Below are 25,191 nucleotides of genomic sequence, written 5' to 3' on the forward strand. Positions count from 1 at the left end.
TTATTAATTTAGTCAGGCACTTTTAACAGCCTCTGCGATGCTCAGCACTGTACTTAGAGAAAAATATCATCTGTCGTCTCAATGTAGCCCCAACAAGTGCTTCTGGGAACACCAGCACAAATGAAGCCTCAATACTGACTGTTTGATGCCTTCGATCTTCCATGGGGTTCACCAGTACCCCATAAACAGCCTCGGTTTCCTATTTCCAGGACATTTATAGGGAGTTAATGCTTTGGTGAGCTCTATCCCTCCAATCTGAGTGAATGCAGCTGATGGATTCAACAGTTATTGGAAGACTAACAGATAAGACCAGATGCCAAAGTCCCATTTTATTAGAACACTCTGACAACATTAAAGAACGCCTAATGCTAAGAAATAGCGTCTTTTTAAAGAAATCCTTATTAACTGGTATCAAACACACAGGCCAGCTAAATACCTTGTGGCTTTGAGACAATCTGTCTGATGTAATCATATAATCCAAACGCTTTAGCTATTCATCCACTGCAATGAGTGGTGAGACTGGTGCTAGCACTGAGCAGCTTAAACCAGCCAAGTTTTTGCGAAGTCAATAGCTTAACAGTTTCCCTGGATTGACAGCAGGATGTGCAGGGCTTTGAACAGTTAATGTTGTTACCGTGCTTTCACGGCCCAGAGAAACTGTGTGCCACGGATATTGTGGATGCGCTCTGCACTTCGGAGATTGCCCAAGTAATCCTCACCATGCGCAGTCCCACCTGCCCGTTCACAACAGAAGGTGAAGAGAATCCAAATGTTAGCAGAGGGGGTACATTTGGGAAGGCTGAAGCTACTTTGGCAAGGACACACCAGGCTTAAAAATACTCCAGGCAGAAATCTCCAACACACAACAGCTATTTTTGCTGGGTAAGTGGGGCCAAATGTCCTCGGAGCAGCTCAGAAACGGGCAGTGGGACACAATGCCAGCACAATGCTCATGCAGATGAAGCAATCTCTTCCAACACGAGCTGCTGTCTCCCAGCCATCATCCCAAAGATCAGACCATTTCCAACTCACGCCAGCTTCAGGGACCATTTGCAGAATAGATGCCGAGAGGTCCTAATGGACAAGGAAGCCACAAACATCTCTTCTGGCCATTTATATCAGTTACTGTGGGCAGAAGAGTGAGGCCTAGCATCAGTCATGCTGTGCCATCTCACTCTTATCTCAGTGGCTTGAACCATAAATGGCTCACATTGCACAAAAATATTGCAGGGGACAGCACAGCTATCTTCTTTTTATGCTTAACAGCATAATAGGTTGGCTAGTGCATGAGTTAACTATTGCCATCCACTGGACAAAAACTGCTCGTGTCCAGAGTAAATACCTGATGCCCAGCCAAGAAAAGGGGAGATGTTCCCAGAGCCTGGGAAAGCTGCCGGTGAACACGCGCTTTGAAGGGCTCAGCGACACAGCCACCAACTCCACCGCGAACGTGCCATGCAGACAGACGTGAAGGCATCGGCTTGGAACAAAGTCATTAAGATAGCCACAAAATTCACAACTCAATTTGACCACTGTATAGAATCCAATAAAAATAATAAAAAACCACAAGGATGGCTATATTAGATCAAACCAATGATCCATCCACTTCAATCCCTCACTCCTGAGTGCTCATTTCCAGCTGCTTTTGTGCAAAATACTCATAAATCTTACGCACAGAACAGCTTATTCAGAACAGTTTTCCCCATACCACTAGCAAATAGGAGTTGCATGAGCCCTAGAAGAGAAGGTGCCCACCAATATACTTTTTTTAAGCAATCAATCATGTACAAAGTCTGAACTGTTAAAAAAAAAGAAAAAAGAAAATGAAAACCACATTTGGTTTCACAGCTTCTTGCAGCAGTGAGTTCCACAGCTGAGCTCCATGAGTGATTTCCTTTCACCTGCTTCAAATACAAACCCTCCTAATTCAGTCTGCGCCCTCTTCTACAGCGTTACATACCTCAACAGTGATGGGTACAACAGGACTGTCACCCAACTTACTACAGACCCAGAGGAACAACAGTAAAAAAGCCACAGCAACAAGACCTGCCACCTTACCTTCTCTAAGCTCTCTGACGTCCCACCACGTGCTCCTCACTGAGCCAGGCAGTGTTAATTTTTCCAATCCTTGTGACCATCAGTGTTGGCAGAGAAGTAGAAATACAAGGATCCTACTGCCAAGAGACAATTTCAGCATAAATTTGCACTTCTGCTATTGAATCACCCTTCCTGATGGACATCCTGGTTCTCCAGTACGGTCCTTTGGTGGAATGGACCTCACTCCCTTTTATCCAATGTCCTCTTTAACATCTACATTCTGTTTCCGTTCCAGTCATTTCCCAAATTTGTACCAAGTTTCTTTTTTTTTTTAATTGCTCTCAATATGTCACTCTATATTACTCAACAGCAGATTTATTTAAACGTGTCAATGCTGTTGCTTAGCAGATCTGTCTGTGCTTTACAATTTAAGCCTGCTTCAGAATCACGTGTTCCCCTCCCAGTGCTCCCCACCATGTCTGGTTCATCAGGAAGTTTGAGAAAAATAAAAATAAGTCCGACTCTAAAGGCAGTCCAGTGGCCTACCCAAGCAAGCTTCACTAGAGATCCTTGCAGAAAACTAAAATAAACCACCATCAAAAACCACCCTAGAAGAAGAATTGTGCCAAAGAAGAGGAATTGTGCCCACCCAATTTTTCTTCTCAGCCAAGAAGCAGTATTGGGTGCTACTTGTCTTTAATTTTCTACCTTGTACCCATGAACTTCAATAGGATCCCATCAAGTAAATGATCATCAAGAGCTTTGAAAAGAGTCCTAAGATGAAGCTAATATCAGCTTTCCCCAAGCAGCCAGCTAATTTTAGGTAATGGCCTTCAACTGCTCTATAAAAGGCCCGGAACACCCAGGTGAGAGCATGTTCTGACCTTTGAAATTAGACTTGGGTCTTTGCTGAGAGAGAGAAGATAATGTGCAACTAAATCACATACACAATGTTTTCTGCTTGGGCTTTTCAAGCTCTCCAACCAGCAACGGTGTAGGTTTAGTCACTGCCCCCACGGACTCCAACTCGCACATTCACAGCCAAGTAACTGGAGTGCCTAATGGCTCCGTGCAGCATCGGCAAGCTCCACACACAAATTCAGTGAGAGGCAGTTGTCCGAAAAAGCTTATTAAAAAAAAAAACACTAAGCAAAACCAAGAAAATTTCATCCTTCTGCAATCCGCTGAAGCAGAATAAACCCAAATGAACTGCCCAAAAGCACACCAAAACCTGCTGCGCGGCCACTAACAGACGCCAAGTCTTCGGCACATTCATCCAGGGCTGAAACCGTGAGGTCGTCTCCATGGGCTTGTTTCCACTCGAGGTGTATTTCATATGTTGCCCCTAAGCTGCCCTCATCTTCCGCCCCAAAATCTCCAGCTCAATCACCACCCTGCATGCCTCCAAGCCAGGCTGGTTTAGGGGGATATCAACTCCCACAAACTGATGCTGTCAAGACAAACTCCAGCAGCTGCTAATTCCAGATTCAGATGGCAAATCACACCCGAGAAACCAGGTTCACAACCTTGGGAACTGATACCACAACCTGAGACAGTCCAACCGACGACAAAACTTGCAGCAGGACCTGCCAGAACGGCTGCTGATAGGTTTCCAAAAATAACCCAGTTCCCTTTCTGCAGTGCCTGATGTCCGTTTACTTAGAGCCACCTAAAAATAGCCCTTCCCATTTGGATCAATGAAGAGAGCTGACAGAAGTGAAAGACGCTCATCACTCCGCACACACGCAAGACTAAAGGAGATAAAATACTTTTGAAATGCAGCGTAGGGAACAATCCCGCGCTGGCCCCGAGAGAGCCAGCTGGATGGGCCTAATGATTCTTCTCCAGCAACAGCTGTGATTGAGTTTATTTCCATTTTGTGTGATTAAAAAGAAAGAGACAGATAAAAAGGGAGAACAAAAAGTCCAAGATTTCAAAAGGCACTAAAAATAAAATAGTTTGTATTCACTTGGCACCCTACCTTGACAGCATTTTATACATGATAGCCGAGCAGTCCTCAATAACCCAAAAGGAAGATGCAAATAATTTATAGGCAGGGAAACCAAGGCATGGAAATGTTAAAATACCGACTCAATCATCAATAAAATCAACAGCAGGAGTAGGTTTAAAGGGCAGGTGTTCCTGACGCACCTTCCTATATTCATGTTGCAAGACCCCTCTCTATTTATTCTTCATGGAGCCAACATAATTGTTTCCATTGCCTGGCAAGTGTAAATCGATGCTGAAGAGTTCAGCGGCTCCTCACAAGGAGTTACAGTCCATTTAGCTGATAAAAGTTAACTGGTTTTCAGAGCCTGTTCACACCTCACAGGGAAAACACACTTTTTCAAAATTCAAACATACAAGTTTAGCAGCAGGGTGCCTGAAATTAATCCCTTTATTTAAACACTAACAACTTTAAGTGTCTCTAAGCAATTGTAAAGGCTTTATTAGCTAAAGCAATGAAAGCCTGCGAGCAGCCAAGTCAAGACAAAGCCAAGGTTATCTGCAGTAAGTTTCCAAGCATCAAACTTTGACAACACAAACTCGCTCTTGCAAGTATTTGTACCTCAGAGATAGGAATAAAGAGGACAACGCAACTGGAAAGGCTGCACTTACCCTGCCCAGCTGCCTGCACAGCACCTTGCTGCTGGCAGAAGTCTGCGGGCAAGGATGGATGGAGCAGATCCTCCTGGAAGCCATTTCCGTGGCCATGAAGGGCAAGAACATCATTGGGAACAGACCAGATGTATTGTGGGCAACATGTACCTCACCACTCTGGTTGTCTTCGGCAACCAAACACCTAGCTTGGTAGATGAGCGGACAGCAGTTGACATTGATTACCCTGACATCAGCAAGGTTTTTGATGTGGTCTCCTACGACTGGATATACAGGGGGAAACCAAATGACTGGAATAGGAGCCCAGAGAGGTGGTAGACCCTCCACCCCAGCAACAGTCAAACTCAACTGGTCAAAGCCTTGAGCGACCTCATCGACACTTGCCCTTAGCTTTACTCCAAGCAGGACATCGGATTAGAGACCTGCAGAGGTCCCTTTTAACCTGATTTGTTCTATGATTCAAAGAAATGCCAAAGAGAAGGTGGAAGGTTTTCCTAGAGCTATCTGAACCAGATAAAGCTGTAACATGTAATAAAAGTAACTCTTTGTAAGTTCTCCCAGCATACTGTGTTTCCTTCTCTCTAACATTTACATCTTGACAGAGGAATACATCAGTTCAATTAAGACACATGTACTACTTTCACATTAAAATCTGAGGTGCTTTAGTGGTGTCATAAGCCTTAATACCTGTAGGAGGTGATAAAACATTCATGAGAGCAACACTGTGAAATTAAATGGGTTGGGCTGATATTAAAAGACATTTTAAGAGACATCCTTTTAAGGATTCCTCTGTTCCCATCTCTTTGCTCAACCACTACATAACCATTTCCTCAAATCCTTTCATGTAGCCAACACGCAGAGAGATACACAAGGCGTGCACATCCCAGACAGGAGCCCATCTGGTTGCTTTAGTGGGAGGAAAAAAGAATGGATTAGATGCTGTCTTTAAATTCTAGGTGTCACCAGGTTTGGGATTTTTTCTTTTTTAGAAATGTCTTCTGTTGTTACTGGGAAGTGTAACTATCGAGTTTCACCAAACTCGAAAGCTCCTCTAAGGTTTGTTTTCCTTTCAAGCCTCCTCTAGCAGCTGTCTTGCCAAAATCCATAGAAGACAAAGACCTATAGTTCCTAGTATACACGTTTTGAAATGGTTTCAAGTGCAGAGACAAGTTTTCAGCCTTAATATGGTCTTTTAAGGCACACAGCTATCTTCCCGACTTTGCTGGTCCTGATCCAGAAGGAAAAAAAAAAACACAAAACCAGAAGTCACTGGTTTTGCTGACCAGGATTATCTGACTTAATGAATATCAGCAACCTTCAAGGACATGGTATAACACACCCGAGTGGAAATCACAAGTCCTGGATGCAGTTCCCTTAAATCCTCTAAGCCTCTGCTTCTCCACTATAACAGCCATGTAAGTGCTGATAAACTCACTTTTAGATTATTTTCATAAAACTGAAGGTCAGCAAACAGTTTGGTAATTAAAACTGTCGCATAATTCTCAGCCTGATGCGTAACTCAAGCCTACTCCCCTGAACAGACCAGGAGGCAAGAGGTGTGCAGCCTATTTTGAGGAGTGACATGCCCCATGGGGTCACCAGGCCTTGATGACAGATTTCTTAGAGCCATGTCTTGCAGCAACACGTGTTTTGGAGCCTCTCCAAGCCCTGGCTACCCTGCTGCGAGCACCTGTACACCTCTGCAAACCTTGGCCATGTTTAGTGACAGAATCTGCTTTTGCAAATCCCTTGGCACTGGACAACTCCTCCTGCTTCACCAGTTCAGACGTTGCTTCTTGCCCAGGGTGGCTTTGCAGATGAAGAGCAAGTAGTCACACTGAGCAGTTCTCAACAACTCATCCCGGCACTTAAAACGCTCCTGACTCTTCAAAGTCAATCTGAAGAAACACACTGATTTGGCTAAAAGAAGTCTCTGATACAGGGAGGTCATTCTAATATCAACCAGTGGAGGGCAACCACACACATACACATCAGGCAGCATCCTACGGCCTGATACGGGGGTCGGGGGGTGGGGGGGGGGGAAAAGCACTTCCCATTTCTAACCATCAGAAGAGTTTGTGTTCTATCTTTCCCATTTTGCCTTATCTATGTCTACACCCTTCCTTGTGACACTTAATGCATTCCCCAAATAGCAGAGTATATTCAGCTGAAATTAGGCACAAGAAAACCTCAATTCCTCAGTTTCCCCATTCAGCAGCAGTTCTGCTCTTCTCCCCATACGTGAGAAGGACCTGCCAGGCCACGCAAGAAAACCACACAGCAGAAAAGCAACACTTTTCCCCCTTGCATTTCAGCATATAGGCACATGGATAAGATCACTGGAAGCGTTTTACCACCTTTTTTTTTTTAATTCTAGATATGAGGCCTGAGCTGTAATGGGCTACCCAAGTTATGCACTAAGAGAAAACAGCAGCTGTGATCTAGCAGGAAGAGACCAGCACCTGGCAGGTCTTCAGCAAACAAAATTCTTACCCACCTAAGCAATAGGTGCAGGATAAAGGAGAAGGCAGGTGAAGGCTATATAAGTCCTACACCATGCAGATAAACCACGGCATCTCTAACTCACAGACAGCAGCAGTGCATCCCCTCCAGACAGCAGCTTCTTTCATGCTATGTGGAGACGAGAGGCTAAAGCAAGCTATTATCTTCCCAGGCTTGACAAAACAGCAAGCCAAATCAAATAATGCTTTAGCAAGAAATAATGCAATAATTTCAGCTGAGCAATTGTTTGAACAGTCGCAGTGTTTTGGTACAAAGACAGGCTGAACACCACTAATTCTGAAGTCCGGCCCAAGCAGATCTTAAGCAAATAAGAAACAAAACTCCTTTTCCTTCACCACCGTGGCAAGCTCAGACCCCCTTCCACAGCCCCAAGCGAGCAAACGTGTCCGTGCCCCAGCCAAACCACAGAGCGAGCAGAGCAGTGCTGCTCAGCATGCCGCTGTGCTAACTCCGTCAGCCGAACCGATAACCCCCCGAGCTTGTCAAGACAAGTTGGCCGCTGTACGTGCCGCTGACCTAAGGAGAATACATCAGTCACAGCTGGTAATTTGGGCACTGGAAGCAAGGAAACTGCTTGTGAACTGACTATAAATAGCAAAGGGACTGGGGATATTTTCTCCCTCTTGTGTACGCCTCCCTGCCCTGCTTGCACAAACCCTTCAGAGCCTGTATCAGCTTGCTCTGATGCTCTTGTGCTTCAAAATCAGCAGGAGATGGAGGGGAAAGGGTTTGTTCAGGAGAGCCCAACAACCATAACGTTTATACTTTGGGGCAGGATATCCTGCAAGTAATGCCATTTCTCAGCGTTTAGCTGGAAAACCCAGGGAAAGGCAGGTGTTTGTGGGAGAAGCACTAGGTGACTCAGCTCTTTGCCCTCTCCTTTCTCCCTGTCAACATTTCAACAGCACAATGCGCTGGTGTTACAGGGGTGAGACACAGAGACTCACTTGGTATGTGAAATAGAAAGTCAACAACCCCATCACCTCTGATTTTTAAGGATACTCATTTCTTCATCATCATTATGTTCCGTTATAAAAGTCACTTTACGATTGCAGCTAATCTGGGATGCTGAGTTTCATCATCACTTGGGAAAATGTTGTTGATAAACAACTATTAAGGGAAAAAGTAAAGAGAAAGAGGCAAACACAAAACAGTGCTTCTCCTCTGGCCTCCAAAGGATCTTTCTGTGCTCAAACCTGGTTTGAGCACAGGGGTTTTAGCTGGTACAGTCTGCCTGTAGGTTATGCACAGCATCCAAAGTATCATTTCACAGCACTCCTTCGCTGCATGCCAGTAAAACACTGCGACTTTCCAGCCACAGATGGTTTTCAGTATCATTATCACTGGAAAAAGGGGAAGGAGGAGCTCTGTGTTGTTGGTACGGGCTGCCACGGCACTGAGGCTGCGCTGGTACATCTGCCTGTTCTCTGGCCCTGAGTCCAGCTGGTGTAATTCAGCCACTTTCATGCTCTTCAAACTTTCTCACCTTCCCGAACACAGTGGCCACATCCGACCTGCCTTGCGGGTTCAGTTCCTGGTTGTGCCGACTTCTGGCCCGCAGCCGGGTATTGTGTGGGTCAACGGTAGCCAGCCAAGGCTGGCTGGGGGGTTACACCCTGGGCAAGCGAGTCCCAGTGCCCAGGAGCATCCCCTGGTGCCCAGGCTCCAAGCCTGAGCTGTGCATCTCAGAGCAGAGCCTGGCCTCGCCCGCCCATGGCTGCAGCAGGATTGGGACTCCTGATGTTACACTAGTTCACAGCATTTTAAAAACAAATAAATACCCATGAAACACACGGGAAGGGTTATTACTTCAGCACGTATAAAGAAGATATTGAAGTGACAGGGAACTTCACTTCCCACTTTTTGAGGGGATAATACAAACCAGCAGAGCAGAAAGAAATCCAAAACATCATTTATCAAAGCGGCAACAGAATTTTCTGTCAAAGGAGAGATTTCACAACAAGGATGCTTTTGGCATGGGTGGATTCATGACAAAACAATGAAGCAATGTGAACGATATATGATCATTTCTTTGTACAGAGTGCCGAAAAGCTTTCAGAAGCTTTATAAAATTAGAGCTGCTTATGTTTAACAGCTAAAATGAAAAGGTGGGGAGGGAACACTTCCCCCGTGCAGTTCTCTGGAAGCTGAGCTCATGATTGTACTCAGCAGGAAAGATGCTACTCGTCAAGCACTCTCAGCACCTTCCCTCCCACTGAGCTGCAGGCACAGGGGAAGCTCAGCAATCTGCAGGATTGGGTCCTTGCTTTTGTTCCTCTCGCCTCTCTCCCTCCCCACGTACTCTCCATCCTCCCTTTGACACACACAGATGGAAAGACTGATGATAACACACCAATTAGGTTATTTGAAGCCTTGCTACCAGCTACTCTAAATGCAGGCACATGAAGCAGCAGGATTCTGCTGGTGACATTTGGACCACAAATGAAGTCCCCAAGAGTAATAAACAATCAGGTAAGGAAATCTGGAAAGAAATTACCCAGCACACCTTGTCTTCTTGGCCCCCATGAGATCCATATAAAACGTGTTAATGCATCTGATTATGATCTAAATTATGTACAGAGGCTCCTGCCAAGCACTCTGTGAAGTTTCTTTATTGTTAAGTTGGAAGCTGTTTAAGAATGGTCCAGTCATCATGTCTCAAATTAGATTTGGGAAAAAACATTTTCCTACTTTATTGCTGGCTCAGAACACAGGTTTGTGGGAGAAGGTCGATATGTGGTTTTTCTCTGCTGAAGAAAGAGCAGGAGAATTGGTGACAGAACAAAAGAAGAGTCAATTACCTGTCCTTGTATCGTAACCTGAGCTGTGTGGATTTACTGTACACAGACATGCCAGAAAACGACTGCAGTTTCAGCTGGCTTTCTAGATGTGTTTTTTCCAAAAGGGGGGTATAAACACCAAGATGTTCTCATGTACATGTTCCACGGATCGTAAAACTCTGAAAGAAAGGGTTTCTGAAAATGAAGAGTTTGATGAGAACGGCTTGCAAAACATCATGTGAGACGTTCACCATGCCTGTAAGGACTAGCTGAGCTGTCGCTTACTCTGCCAGCAAATCATCGTGCTGCTCGGAGGGAAGTAAGAAAGCTGATTTTCTCCTCAGTATGCCGTACCAGCATTGGAGCTTTTTAAAAAAAAAAAAATAGATACACCTCCCAGGTGTGTATCAATACGTACAAGTTTGGGAGAGCATCCACAGGTTTACACAGCAGGCCTGACAACCTCACTTGTAGTTAAAACTCCACCAACCCAACCTGTGTTTTATCTTCTGCTGGCATCTGACCAAGCCTTCACCGCACTGATCAGCGTCTCCTTCCCACTGCATTGCTGGTTTCCCAAGTTAGAAGCAGAGCCAAGGTCACCTTGCTCAAAACAGCTGTTTTTTAAAAGGAGGGTCCCTGTATATTAAAGGTCTTCCATCTATTACCTCAACCTTTCTAAAGGCACAGCTTAGCAACAACTGCATAAATTTGGCCTAAGCAGGGCCCTATGGAAGACAGCTAGCATATAATAGCTCCTACATACTTATTTTGCTCTATACATGCATATAAATACATACCCATATATATATATATGTATGTATGTGCCAGATAGCAGTCTGCACCTCCTCTTAAGGTGCACAGCTCATCTTTGGGTACAGGGCTTAACACTTCACATTCATCACTACAGTGTCCAGCGTAACAGGCATTTTAAGGTATCAACCACACCCAAGCCCTCTGTTATGTCAAGGTGGCCATTTGATACGTGCAACAACTGCTGGACACGTTGAATATTGCTCCATAGGATGACATTAGAAATCCACATTTAAGGCAAGCCTTTCTCATCCGGTGTGTGTACTAGAGCCCACGTTCGAGCAGTTTCAGTTCCACCTCCAGACACCTCGAGTCAGGCAGCAAAGAAAACAAAATGCAGAGGCTAAGGCAGATGTTAAGCCTAAATGTTGAACTGCAATGTCCTTGGCCTATCTTTTAGCACTATTTCTGAAAGCATCAACCAGGCAACAAGGCAATTATACCAGTGACCAACACTCTTGCCTGCGGTGAAATTCAGCACAGACATAACGACCAAATTTGAGAGTTAGCACATATAAAACTTGGCCTGAGCCAGACCTTGTTATCAGCAGATCTGCAGGAAATTAGGGATCAGAACTACCATTTCTAGCCACCAAGGTAATGTAGAGGTTTAAACACCAAAAAAATGCTTTAATGTAGGATCACAGGCTGGATCCCAGCCAGCCAACAGCACTGCTTTAAAAGGAAGTATTTATCTCTACAAAACACTTACTAAACAACATGCTAGGTGCTTGAAAATAAAGCCTTCACTAAGCAACCAGATTTTAACCTGAAATTCTGCACGACGGCATTCTCTTCTGCTGCAGGTAAGACCGATTCCCTTACACAGCACGCTTATTTTCTCTCTTTCTTTTTAAGAAAAAAAAGAATTTTCTCTTTCAGTTTAACTTTGAGGCAAGATGGAAGACCATAGCCCGGCCTCAAAGACGTGAGATCTTTTGAACTCAAAGTCAGCAGGCTCTCACAGGAGCTGAGCTCGAGGGCTGCTCTAGAATAAATCAAAAAGGATTTACTCTTTCACTTGAACAAGGCAGGAAAAAAAAACCCTAGATGTGCAGATATGTGGCTGGGGGTGGGGAGACAGTTAACAGGTTAAAAAAAAAAATATATATATATAAAAAAAGGCAAGTTAAAAGAGTGGCATTATGGCTTGATTGCCACGATCGCATAAGCTAAACACTATCCTGCATGGCTGGATTTCCTGGAGGAAATCACCAGCACAGTTGCTCAGTCTGCTGGAAGCGGTTCAACCCAAGTATATATGGAGCAGGTGCTCCAAACATGACACACAAGGACACAGCGCTCCTGGAGAAATCTTTTGACAGCAAGTCAAAACAGGGGCTTGAACTGGTCATGTGTCATTAGAGATGCAGCTGTGATTTTTTCACAGATTAGTAGAGTTCAAGGCCAAAAGGGACCTTGAGAGCACCTAGTGTGCTTCTTGTTGTATCATGGGCCATTACATTTCATCCGGGTTTTCCTAAGAGCAGGAGTTAAATCCGGCAAATCAAATCCCAACTTGAATAACTGTGGTGGCTCCTAGTTAACAATCCGTGTGCTATACTTCCACTCAAAACCTGGGGCTGCCAGACTAGCTTTGTGTAGGATGCAACTGCCTCTTGGTGCCCTTGTGTCCCTCTGCCAGAAAACACCGCAGGCAGAAGTGACTCCATGCTCCAGCCACTTTGCTTCACGCTTGACACCTTTACTCAAGCCCAAATTTATCAGCAGTTTTGACAATACTCTGGAGTTTGCCTCAAGGAGCTCAGCACAGGGCACAAAATCTCATCCTCTAGCTTCATTACAGGAGTGAGAGGAAAACTGGAGAAGGAGAAATGTGCTGCTAGCAGCAATCTCCAACCCCTGCAGTGAGACTGCCACCCCCCCACCCCCCCCCCCCCCCCCCACCTGAACATCAGCACCCATGGACTAATCCTTACATGGTGAACCTACCTTGGTTACAAAGCATTTTGGGACAAGAATCTGCCTAATGAATAACGCTAAAGAAGAAAAATTTTCAGATCACGCACGCAGTTTCAGAGCCCAACTCCCCCACTGAACTGTAGGCAGGGATTTGGATCCCAAGGCATCCAGACACTGAGCCAGCGAGCTCAGACCATTAGTGACATTCAACGCTGCTTTTAAAATCAGAATTTAAAATGCTGAAATCAGAATACTGTGAAATGCCGCTTCTTCGCCTGCAGTTCTGCCAGCTGAATTTGGCTAAAACTTCCAGCAAATAATAGATGATTAAATAAAAGAGTGGATGGCCAAAAAAAATATGTAAAGGGCTTGATTAAGACTCCACGGGTGACACTGTCCCATCTCACTGTTACTTTAACTTGACTATGGGGAGAAGGGAGAGGGCTGCTAGAGGAGTGCAGAGATGTTTTGATAGACTGTGTGAAAACACAGCAAGGAAAGAAGCAGTCAAATGCCAGGCGTGGAGCAGCCTGACACCACAGTGCTCATTTGTGCTTTACCTTCTGCACCTTGGCTCAGACCTGTCCTGCGTCACACATCGACTCCTTCACCACTTTTCTTCTTTCTCCCAGCCTTTATCTCAAGGGTTCTTCTCCTGTTTAATATAAAAACACAAACAAAACCACATGTACTTAAAAAACACGTTACCCATTGCCTAGAGGTACCATGCAAGAGAGGCTGCCTATTAGTGCACTGGCTAATAACACTCAATCACAGAATCAATTTAGGTTGGAAGAGACCTTGAAGCTCCTCCAGTCCAACCATGAACCTCACCCTGACCGTTCTCAACTCCACCAGATCCCTCAGCGCTGGGTCAACCCGACTCTTCAACCCCTCCAGGGATGGGGACTCCCCCCCTGCCCTGGGCAGCCCATTCCAACGCCCAACGACCCCTTCTGCAAAGAAATACTTCCTGACATCCAGTCTAACACTCCTTCCAGACCATCTCCAAACAGATGAGAGATTCTTGACAGAGTCAACGTCAAGCCCAGAAGCTGCCATGGACTTGACAATCGGGGCTGCTGGGGAGTATCAGAGGCTGGAGAACACTAGCTGAGGAGACCAGAACAGGATTAGGCCCAAGGATACCTCCTTGGGAGCTGTGATACCTAGAGCAGTGAGGCCCATCCTCAGCTCCTGCATATTTCTCAGCACAGCAGAGACTCACAAGGAGTGGAGGGCATCTGTAAAAAAAAGCAAACTGGCCAAAATTCCCCAAGCAAAGTTTGCATGACCTGGACTCCCAGTCCTGAGCCCTCTCCATTGCAGGAACACCATGAAAATGAACTCTGAGCCTCCCCTACTTGAATATGATGCTTTGGCTTGTAAGAGCGGCATGCACACTCCCAGGGACAGCCAGGTCCAGAAGAAGGACACGAGAGATGCTCGATTGTCAGCCCCGCCACTGACTCGCTGAGTTACCCTCACTCCACCAAACCCTGGCCCGTTACCTGAAGCTGGGGATGAGGATATTTTGCTTCGTAAGAGGCAGTACAATCTACAGCAGCAAAACTGCGGTGGTAAATGATCAGCATGCTTTACAAACCCTCCTGCTGATACCTCTCTCAAAGCCAGGCAACCTGGAGAAGGGGTATTTCAAATCCTTTGTAGCTAAATGGGATGAGATGTGGGTCGCCAGGTCTGTGCTCCACCACCTCAAAGCCAGGTGCTCTCGGCTCCCTTCACAGAAAACATTTCCACCTGGCAACTGATAGCTCTCAAGTCGTATGCATGTGACCATTTCCCACAAAAAAAGAAAATAAAATAATTAACTACGTTGTTCCGTAAGTGCCAAGGTCAAAGCGGAGCACTGCGAGCCACCCAGTCTGACCTGTTCATGACACACCATGAGTTCCACCCACCAGTTTCAGCCGCAAGCCCAGTAACTCACAATGATTTTTCATCCAGCTTTTTCCCTAGCTCAAATCCTCTCCCAGACACACTTCTGCTGCAAACAACTGTCTGATCTCAGCAGCCAAACATACAGAATACCGAAACAAAATAGAATACCTTTTGCTAACCCAAGTCCAAGGCTTCGGGACTATCATTCAGCGGGCGATGCCTTTGTAGTAGGTGGCATTTCCTCTTGTTTCAGAACAAAAAGCGCTGCGTCTCAGGGCCATCCACATCCTGCCTTCATCCTCCTACACAGTCTTTTGGACAGTTACAGCTTTGGCGGCCAGTAGAAGCGGAGTGTCCCAAGTCTCCCTCTTCCCACCCCTACTCTTACTAATGCGTTCCATACTCGTAGCCTTTCACACAGTCCCAGCTCCGCTGCCACTCCCAGCAGGGAGCTGGTGCTGGTCCTCAGGGGCTGGTGCTGGGCACTGGTGACAAGACTGGCAGCTGCTTATAAAGGCTGCCTCCATCCGTTTCACTTCAGCTACCAAAATGCTTCCCGAGTGCCTACATCTCTGGGCTACAAAGGAGGAAACATATCGTGAACGTAGCTCTTCTCTCTCTTGGCAGGCTGCAGGACGTGGCACGTTTCCATCTGCACAAGGCTACAAGATGTTTGCAGAAACTGGAACTAACAGCCACTACCCCTCTATTCCTCGCTCCTCCCCGGACTGCAAAGCTCTTTCCAGAGTTCTCCAGGAATCACGAGTGAAGATGTTACTCAACAGGCACAGCTGAGGATTTCATTTCATCATGCCCTGCAAAACACACGCTCCAACACTCACCCACACTATGCGAACCCAGCATCTGTACACAATCCTCGCTGGCTCTTTAAGGTCTGGAAATATTTTATCGCACAGTTTGAATGCATACTATTTACAAAATAAAAATCCACAGTGGTTAAATTGGTTTTTTTCTTTCAAAGTCACAAATTATTCTGGGTGAAACTCTGGACGCTTGGGGCAAAGGATCCAAAGAATAAGAGCAGCACCTGGAAATGAGATGCCCAAATTCAAATCAGCCAAACAAACCACTCTGAGAGCTTAGGGGTTTTTTAAAAGCATAATTCTAATGTAAGCTCTGAAAAACATTAGGGTGGTCATGGAATAAATGCTACCTTATGATAAAAGCAAAGCCCCCTCTCTAATAAACACTGTACAACTCATATAATGTAAAAATTGCAGCATATATTAATGACAGTGATCAGAATATAATATCAACAGCAATAATAGTACGCTAGCACAGGCTCACCCAAAAAGAAAGGCAGTTTCTCTCTACTCCCCATCCAAGAAGCGGTGGCAAGTAGCTGTTATGACTTCATTTTATTTTTTATTAGTTTTTACAAGCTAGCTATGTTAAAAGGTTGCACCAGTCATTTAAACTGCAGTTGTCAGCAGAAGTGAAGGACATTGTGGGATACATTTTATTCTAGCTCTTTTATTGCTTGGCTCCTTGGAGTGATTCAAGCAGCTTAAGGATTTTACAGGTACTGTCACAACAATATCTGGCCCTTACCAAGCTGCCATCTCAAAAAAAAAAAAAAGAGACCAAAAAACCCCAGCCTTTAAAGAAGTGGCTTGACCAGCAGAAGCTGTTCTAGAGTCAACAACTGTTGATTGCTACCAAATTGTTCCCTCACGGGGACATGCACTTTTTGCAATGTTATTCCCACTTGACGGAATGGGACGTGGCTCCATAATATGTGGTAAATGCTGATTTTTGCAGCTCTGCCAAAACACACACACGCACACAGAGGCGTCGTGACTCTCCCCGCCATCGGTGGGAGCCAGCAGCGCTCTGGCACACATCTGCTGCGACATGGCAAGGCAGGCGACAAGCTGCTTCACGGCCCTCGGGCTAAAACCAAGTGTGGCAGCGGGCGATGGGCTCTCCATGGGGTGGAATCCGGATGGACAGCACACATTGTAATTAGGTGTTGAAGGAGACCTTGTGTTAATTTGCTTCTAAACAAGCCTCTCCTTTACCCTCATCCCTAGGCACACAAATTAATTCCTCTAACATATGCCAGGATTGAAATGTGGCTCACCAAACGCTGCTGGCATGCACGAGGGAGCCAGCAGAAGCAGGTTGGGGTGGTCACCTCCTCCAGACCAGGTCCCAGATGGAGAGGAGACACCAGATATCCCCAGGGTATTTGTTTTGCCGTGCCCAGTGCTGCCCCATCGATCAAGGGCAGGTAATGCCACATCCCTGCTGTGCCAGCCCCTGAAGGGGATAAGCGGCGGACTGGAGCACAACATGGCTGGCACAGATCCAAGCCAGGAAAGCCTCAAACAGTGCTGGCAAAAGGAGAAATGTTTTGAAGATTCCTCAGACAGCAGGCATCTGCTTTCTGTCCAAGCACCACCCCGGGGTTCTGCTGGACTTTTCTCTACGGACGATCAAAAAGCGTTTGAATTTGCATCAGCCATTCCTTAAACTTGTGCTCACAGACCAACCCAACCGCTTCTCCCCACTAGACCAAGCGGGTATGAGATGCTGCTCTTCCTCCTCACCCAGCTGCCCCCAACACGGTGGGGCTGGGGGGCAGAGAACATCCCACCGCCGAGATGTCTGCTGGCTGCCTGCCCAGCAGAGGACTCGCTTCCAGATCCGATTATGAAAACTAACCCGGAAAAAGGGAGGGGGATGTTATTTTTGGGAGGGCAGAACGGACCAGGGCATTCTTGGTCAAAACAGTGCGTTACTTTGGGCACCAGGCAAATCTATGACTGAATTCAAGTCCTGCTTCCCCACCGCTCTGCAGGTCCCCAAGTGCCACCCCCACACCAGTAAGCCATGAAACACATGCAGCCCGCCTCACCCCACCACTGGGGTGCGGTGAGGGGGGCTCCCAAGACTGACAAACCTCTGCTGGAAGCGCACGCTGGGCCACGCTTTCATCTGCATCGCGGATCCCGATTCAGCACGGAGGTAAAACTCAGCTGAACCCGGGTTACGCTGCGCTCGGGGCAGAGGCAGCCTGGCTGCCTGATCTCGGTTACACCACCGAGTTGCAGCAAGAGCCCAATCTACATTGCCCAAGGCATAAGGCGGAATTATTTGGTGCCTCAAAAATGCCTCTACTACAAAGGTGAGGTTTTCTGCAGGAACTGATGCTCTGAAGATAATTTTTTTTACCTGCAGAGACAGAAGCCTTAGAACAACATTAAGAACCCCAAGTTACTCCTGCACCAACAGCCTCAGCAACTCCACCGCTGCAGAGATAAAAACACCTCAGAGATAAAACCACCAAACACCATGATCCCAACCCCAGCCGAGATGACAGAACCACCAGGTGGTCTGGGTTGGCAGGGACCTTTGAAGATTATCTAGTGCAACGCCCTGCCATGGACAGCACCATCCTTCACTAGCCCAGGTTGCTCAAAGCCCCGTCCAACCTGGCCTTGAACCCTTCCAGGGAGGGAGTAGCCACAGCTTCTCTGGGCAACTTGTTCCAGGGTCTCACCACCCTCAATGTAAAAACATGTCTTATGTCCTATCTAACCCTACCTGTTTTCAGTTTAAAACCCTCGCCCCTTGGTCCTGTCACTACAGGCCTTGTTAAAAAGTCCTTCTCTTTCTTATAAGCCATTTTTATAATTTGAAAGGCCACAATACGGTTTCCTCAGAGCCTTCTCTTCTCCAGGCTGAGCACCCCAACTCTCTCAGCCTCTCCTCACAGGGGAGGTGCTCCAGCCCCCCGAGCATCTTTGTGGCCTCCTCCAGCCCTGCTCGAGCAGGTCTGTGTCCTTCTGATGTTGGTGCCCCCACAGCTGGACACAGCACTGCAGGGGCAGGGGGGGCAGGGGTCTCACAAGAGCTGAGCAGAGGGGGAGAATCCCCTGCCTTGAACTCCTGGCCACACTTCTGATACAGCCAAGGACACGGTTGGCTTTCTGGGCTGCCAGCGCACATTGCCATGTCCAATTTTCATTCACCAGTGCCCCAAGTCCTTCTCAGCAGGGCTGCTCTCAATCCATTCACCCCCTAGCCTGTGTTGATACTGGAGATTGCCCCAACTGGCCTTGTTGAACTTCATGAGGTTCACATAGGCCCACTCATCAAGCCTGGCATCCCTTCCCTTTAGTTTATCAGATGACAGATGTTGCTATGTGGTAAATATTGGAGAATGGGTCATTCTCAACTGCCCACTTGCTGTGGGTCCCACCACAGCCCCCTCGGCACACATGGACACGAGCTCTTGCTCTGGCAAACGTGGAGCTCAAGATGCCCCTGTGCCAGGCAACCATGCCTTAAAAATCTGTGAAGACAAGCAAAACTTACTTTGCAAAGACTGATCTTTTAAGCAGAGGACTGGCTCTTGTAGTTGGACCTCGGGATTTTCAAGTTTGCGAGCTTTTTTTTTTTTTTTTAATGTATTAAAAAAAGTTTTTCAGGTCACCTTTGATGCAAAGAGTCATCTAAAAGAAGGAGGCTGTCAGATGGTCTCTCAGCAAGGGAGTATCTGTTCCCTGGGCATGGACTCAGAGCCTTGTGAACTCCCTATGCCATCTGCATATTACATGTTTGTACTCCAAGCCCCATGGACACTTCTTTGATGTGTTACCGTTTGGTGAGCTGGAGCTCCCAAAGGTCTCTCGAGATCACAGGAATCTACGTAGCACGATGTATTTAACGGATACATCCTTTGAAAAGAAGTTTGTTGTTGCTGTCTTTTTAAAAGAACATTTAAATTGCATTTTTTTCATGTCACTCCTGCCTTTCGTGTTATTTTGCTAAGCAAACAGGGTTGCATTTGGCACAGACGGAGCAGAACGGCGCGCACACTGCAGAGACAACGCTTATCGACATCTGCCGCTCACCCCACCATCAACCTTTAACTGTGTGCCTCGTCGCTGCCGTCCGTAGCAGAAAAGCAAGTGACAGATGTCTGCTGCAGAGAGCCTCAACGAGGCATGTAAGAATCGCCTTGAAAAGGAACAAGGAAGCTCTGCCCTAAGTAACCACACTAAGTCATTGAGCTCACCACTAAGAGCTGGAGATGGGAGGAGACCAGCGTGGGGACTGCTGGAATACATAAAGTAGGGATTAAACCTGTCCTTATGTCCTAAAGATAGGCGTGATTACAAGAGAAATGTTAATACTGTACTGTGTATAGCAGGCAGGGTCTGTGCCTTGTGTCTCTGGGATGCAGGGCTGGAGGAATCACAGAATCATTCAGGTTGGAAAAGCCCCTTGGGATCATCGAGTCCAACCCTCAGCCCGACTCTACAAAGTTCTCCCCTACACCACATCCCCCCACAGCTCATCCAAACGGCCCTTAAACACACCCAGGGATGGGGACTCCACCCCCTCCCTGGGCAGCCTATTCCACTCTCTGACCACTCTTGCTGGGAAAGTTTTTCTCCTCATGTCCAGTCTGAACCTCCCCTGTTGCAGTTTAAAGCCGTTCCCTCTTGTTCTGTCACTAATTCCCTGGGAGAAGAGACCAGCACCAACCTCTCTACAATGTCCTTTCAGGGAGCTGTAGAGAGTGATGAGGTCTCCCCTCACCTTCTCCTCCTCACACTGAACAGTCCCAGCTCCTTCCATCGCTCCTCACAGGATTTATTCTCCAGGCCCTTCACCAGCTTTGTTGCCGCCCTCTGCACTTGCTCCAGCACCTCAAGATCTCTCTGGTATTGAGGTGCCCAAAACTGGACACAAGGTGTGGCCTCACCAGTGCAGAGCACAGGGGGACTAACCCAGGTTCTCAAGGCAGAGCAGGGCATGGCAGATGCAGACAGGCAGCTATGGAGAAATGCCTAGGAAGGCTCGTCAGCTCTCCGGGGAATCCAGCCCTGCTCTTAAACACATGGTCCTCTCCTGGCCTCTCCAGCTTGCTGCTCCAACATAAACAAGTAAGAACTACATCCTCCTGGAAATTAAAACCACCATCTCGGATATGTACACAGCCGAGCTCTCCTTTGCCCCAGCAGGAAACAGGGATGGAGAATTTGCAGCCCCAGGTGGCCTGGAGCAATCTGTGTTAGTGGGGGCTGGGAAAGGCCACGAGTGAAACACGCAGCACTAAATGGCATCTTGGGATATTTAACTATCTCTGTTTTCTTTTCTGACCTCCTCTCTTCACTATCCAGATAAATTTGTCCATTTTTTTTTTTCCTTCATCCTCGCAGTGTCCGCTGAAAAGCTTTTTACTTTACCCCTCGGTCACAAAAACAGCACAATTTGCTTTCATCTCACCCTTTCCTGACAGTTATGTCCACTTGCTTCCCCATTTTCTCTTCTTTCAAGGCTCTTATCCAGGCTGGTTTTTTTATTTCCCTCATCTGCCTGTACCATCGTTATTTTTCACATTGTCAGGCATGCGATCGTGTATCTAAAATTTGTTTTCAGTATGGTTATTTAAGCTCATTCTCTTGCACTAAGGTAGACAAATATTGCGACCTAATACAGAAATATGCCCGTGGAAATCACTCCCGGCATGCAACACTCTACCCTGATCTGAGGAGAAGGCCAACGCGAGCTCAGATCTGCAGCTCCAGCGGGCCATCTGTCCACGGCGAAGGCACGGGAGGCTGCAACCCGCTCCGCCACATGCACACGGGCTCTCCAAGGGTCTCTCCACCAAACCTGACCACAGTTGGGATGAAGACATCATGCTAGGTCAGGCACAAGGCATTACTGGCACCCCTGTACCTGCGGTACCAAGTGCCGTTAAGGAGATGCCAAAGTCCAGCAGAAGTTTGGACAACACAAATTAAATAGAGTTCTACAATATTTAAGAGCAGAAAGTTTCCCAGGCTAATGCAGGCAGCATGTCACATAAAACTGGCAACATAACCATCTGGGTCCATTAACTGCACTTGCTCTATAGCATTTGCTGTCTGAATTGTTTATGCCTCGTTTGAGCACAGAGGCTACCAGGCATATTAATACTCTGGAAAAGAACATAGAAAACAGAGCTAGAAATGAAGGACTGTTTGGGGTGCCTGTTATGCCAGAGTTACAGTGCAGACTGCAGTAGGATAAGGCAGGAGGGGTCTATGGGGGGAAAAAAAAAAGCACAGAATAAAACCCCAGAGAGCCCCTATCTAGCTTCCATTAGCAAACGAAATCATACAAACAGTGAAATTAAAACCTGTTGTTGCAGAGCAGAGAGAAAGTCAAAGATTTTATGATCCCACTGCAAGAAAAGAATTTGCAAAGGCTTGTGAAGAATAGGGATAAACTGCTAGTTTCTTCTGCAAACCCAAATGAAAACAACTGATTTCCCAGAAACAAACTGGGAAGTTATTCCCTCCCTGCTCCACCCCAAGAGTCAAGCCAACCCTGCTAGCAAAGGATTAGTTTCAACTGCCTTCTTACCCTTTACCTCCAAAGACTATGCCAGTCTGGGTTCAGACTCGCAACTGAAAGTCAAACAGGTTAGAGATGCCCTAAAAGCTACTGCCTGCCTGCTGAGTCACCGGAAGGGAAAGGGATTTAAGCTAATAATTTACCTCACAGCTGACTAGGAGCTTGCCAACGCACAAGCTTATGCTGGAGACGCTCAGCTGAAAGGTCTGCGTGTCCCCAACCACCTACTCCAGAAGCCACAATTTCCCTTTCATGTCCTCTTGCAGGACAGACAACTCTTGACAACACACTTTTAAATGACCAATCTAAACCCCAAACAGACAAAGATCCCCTTTAAAAATCCCTAAATTCCCCTGGCAAGCTCAAGTCTGCCAATCAAACTGATATAACGATGCATAGAGAGGGCTTTGCATAGAGAAACTGGGGTTTGGCATAAGCAAAGGAGGAATGCACAAGGATGTTCAATGCAGAAATGAGAGTGGATAAGGAAAATGAGACATTTACTCCAGCACTTTTACTCCTACCATTTATCAACAAGGGGTAAGAAGACAAGAGACAGTATTAGGACTTACTTTTGAGAGGGGAAATAAAGGAAAAAAAAAAACCCACACAACAAAAAATTATTTTTTCCTTAGCTAACTCAGAAAAAGCTTTCATAAAAAAAGCCCCTTTGCACACGCTTCTCAGGCTCAAGACATTCAGGGATAAAAACTGGACCTTTAATTAAGGTCCTCTATGGCTGGCTTGTCCCTCTTTACCTAAAGTCATAGCCCACTATTGCATATATTTTCACATTAAAGCAGTTAGGTGGCACAAAGATTAGCATCAAGTGAAAGGATGCTCAGCAGGGGCAAATTAGCTGCTTCAAAGAAGAGCAAGAGGCACATTCTGTCTCAGCACAGAAGTCCTTCCCTCTTCCACAGACAGATAAAACACACAGAAGTAGCAACAATTCCCTTTCAGAAAACTGTCCTAAGTCTCCAGTCCACTGCAGAAATTCATTCAAAAAGAAGCAGTCCAAGCAAGAACTTTCACCATTCCACTGTGTGAAACCACCCTCTGTTTCACAATGGCATTTTGCTTTCACAGCAAAAATGGTGTTATAGGATTTGCCTTCAAGAAAGGGAACAGAAACTCCCTTTGCTCAACACCCCCAAACTGGTGTCACTGCACAGAACCGTGCTGGCATGAGAAACCACCTCCTGACATGGCCTCAATTTGGTGACAGACACTAGACTGAACACACAGCTTAGTCTGTGCCCATGGTGTGGACTTTCTGCACAAGCAGAACAGTCTCACCTTCTCTGTATCTCAGCATTCCCACATGTAAAGCAAAAGTAACTGGTTATGTGTCTCCCAGTAAACCTAGTTACCTGCTTTTAGTTAAAGTACAACTTCCAAAGATGCATCCAAGCTTGGTCCAAAGAGGTAGTGAATCCACCCTTTCCTGGTAATTTGCTCCAAAGATTAACTGCAGCTCATGTCTACCTCCTAATGTCACCTTCCAAACCACCGGTGCTTCTGCCAGTGCTCTCCAACAGACTGGGCAGCACCCGGCATCCTCTCCCCACAAAAGGGAGTCATGTTTTGACCTCTTTCTTGACCTGACACACAGTGGGAGATTTAAAAAGTTCAAGTCTAGATATTTTCTCCCCGCTCCAAATACTGCCCTTCTGCTCCTTCTTTATGTCCCCTAGCTTTTCCCATGTCTATTTTAAAATACGGATACCAGGGCTAAATAAGCTACTCCACCAGTATTTTCATAAATGGAGTTTTTGGAAGTAAAAACATCCTTTGTTGCCATTTCCCAGTTCACATGTCCATAGATGCCATTAAACACTCCATACTGCACTACTACTCTGGGAATTCAAGTGGACTTGGCTGCTCAGTACAACCACAAGTACCTTTTCACCATGACTGTTTCTCCAGGGCAGAGCCCTCTTCCTCAGGCATGGCCCAGGCTGCTCGCTCCTCCACCTCTGACTTCATCGTGGGTCATTTCACATATGACTTGCGGGATTGCAGTTTACAAGTCATCTGGATTACTCCAACTCATTTATCATATTCTCGTAATGATTTATTACTCCATCAGTTTTGTGAAGTCCACACATTTTCTCCGCAGAGACTCTGTACTTGATGAAAGTCACAAGAACAGCAAGGATGCAGCTATTCCTGAGAACTCCCATGATCACATTTACAGTGCTACAGCTTTATCACAGCCTTTACATGACTTATTTCCCACACTGATGAAAAAAGAGCACACACACAGACTTACACTATCTCCATGACAGCTTTGACACTGTCTAGTCACACAAAACTGAATTCCTTCGGAGCAGTGTTTCACCACAAGCTCACAGACAACCCACTCTTACCTATAAGCACGAGACATTACACTCAATTTCTTCTCACTATGGACAAGAGAAAATTGATTAAGCAGGATAAGTCATCCTTAAAAAATAAATCTGCTATCAAATCAAAATAACCTGAAAAACTGGCAAATCTAAGTATTTGCCTAGGAGCAAATACATCCTTCAACGACACTTGCATTTCTCCTCCCATCCAGTACTCCTGCAGGCCTTTGTCAGCACAGGAACGATGCTTGGTGCTACCAGCAAAGATGCTTGATTCTGTAACTTTAACATGCACAAAAGCTTTATTAGAAGGTCACTGAAGTCCAGAAGCTCTTAGAGCAACTTCGATTCCACCGACCCCTAGTGTTACATTTTGACATAGGCTCCATCTTTAAGTCAAGTTGGTTGTTTGCTGGTTTGTTTTGTTACAGAGGAATATCTTGTGCAATTCCCCCTGGGCAAACTGAGCTGAGACAAAACATCTGGTCATCTCAGCCATCCTGCAATCGAAACCTTCCTTTATGAGGAAGACAGGCACAAACCACTCTAATGCCTCACCTTATTTCCTTCAGGCATAACCGCCTCCACCAGAAAAAAGAAAAGAAGGCTCATTATCCTCACTGTCCTCCACAATGCCCCAACCCAACAGGCCAATGCACCAGCCCAAGCTGCAGGAGCACAAGAGAGGCCACAGGGTTTCACGTCCCTTTCCTGCAAACTCCAGAGTACGTTGAACAAAAAGGCAGAAAGGATCAAACCTAACTTGTAGAGCCTGATCCAAGATGTCCCTTAAGGTTTCTTTTGCTTCCTTGGGCCTCCATTTCTACAGGGTCACAGCGATTTGCCTGTCTGCTTCCCGCAGG

General features: G+C 46.3%; 1 protein-coding gene across 6 annotated transcripts in view; it reads right to left on the minus strand.

Moving 5' to 3' along the window:
- EXTL3 (exostosin like glycosyltransferase 3) overlaps positions 1 to 25,191 on the minus strand; it is a 134,275-nt gene that overhangs the window by 50,239 nt on the left and 58,845 nt on the right. For 5 of the 6 annotated variants that reach the window (XM_074820308.1, XM_074820309.1, XM_074820311.1 and 2 more), the window contains one exon: positions 13,256 to 13,350. The gene's annotated coding sequence lies outside the window, so the exon portion shown is untranslated. Of the gene's footprint in view, positions 1 to 13,255; positions 13,351 to 14,765; positions 14,961 to 25,191 lie in introns of those variants that run through there. The other variant, XM_074820314.1, reaches the window with a different exon arrangement.

Source organism: Strix aluco, chromosome 3 (genome assembly GCF_031877795.1).
Source record: "Strix aluco isolate bStrAlu1 chromosome 3, bStrAlu1.hap1, whole genome shotgun sequence".
NCBI lineage: Eukaryota > Metazoa > Chordata > Aves > Strigiformes > Strigidae > Strix > Strix aluco.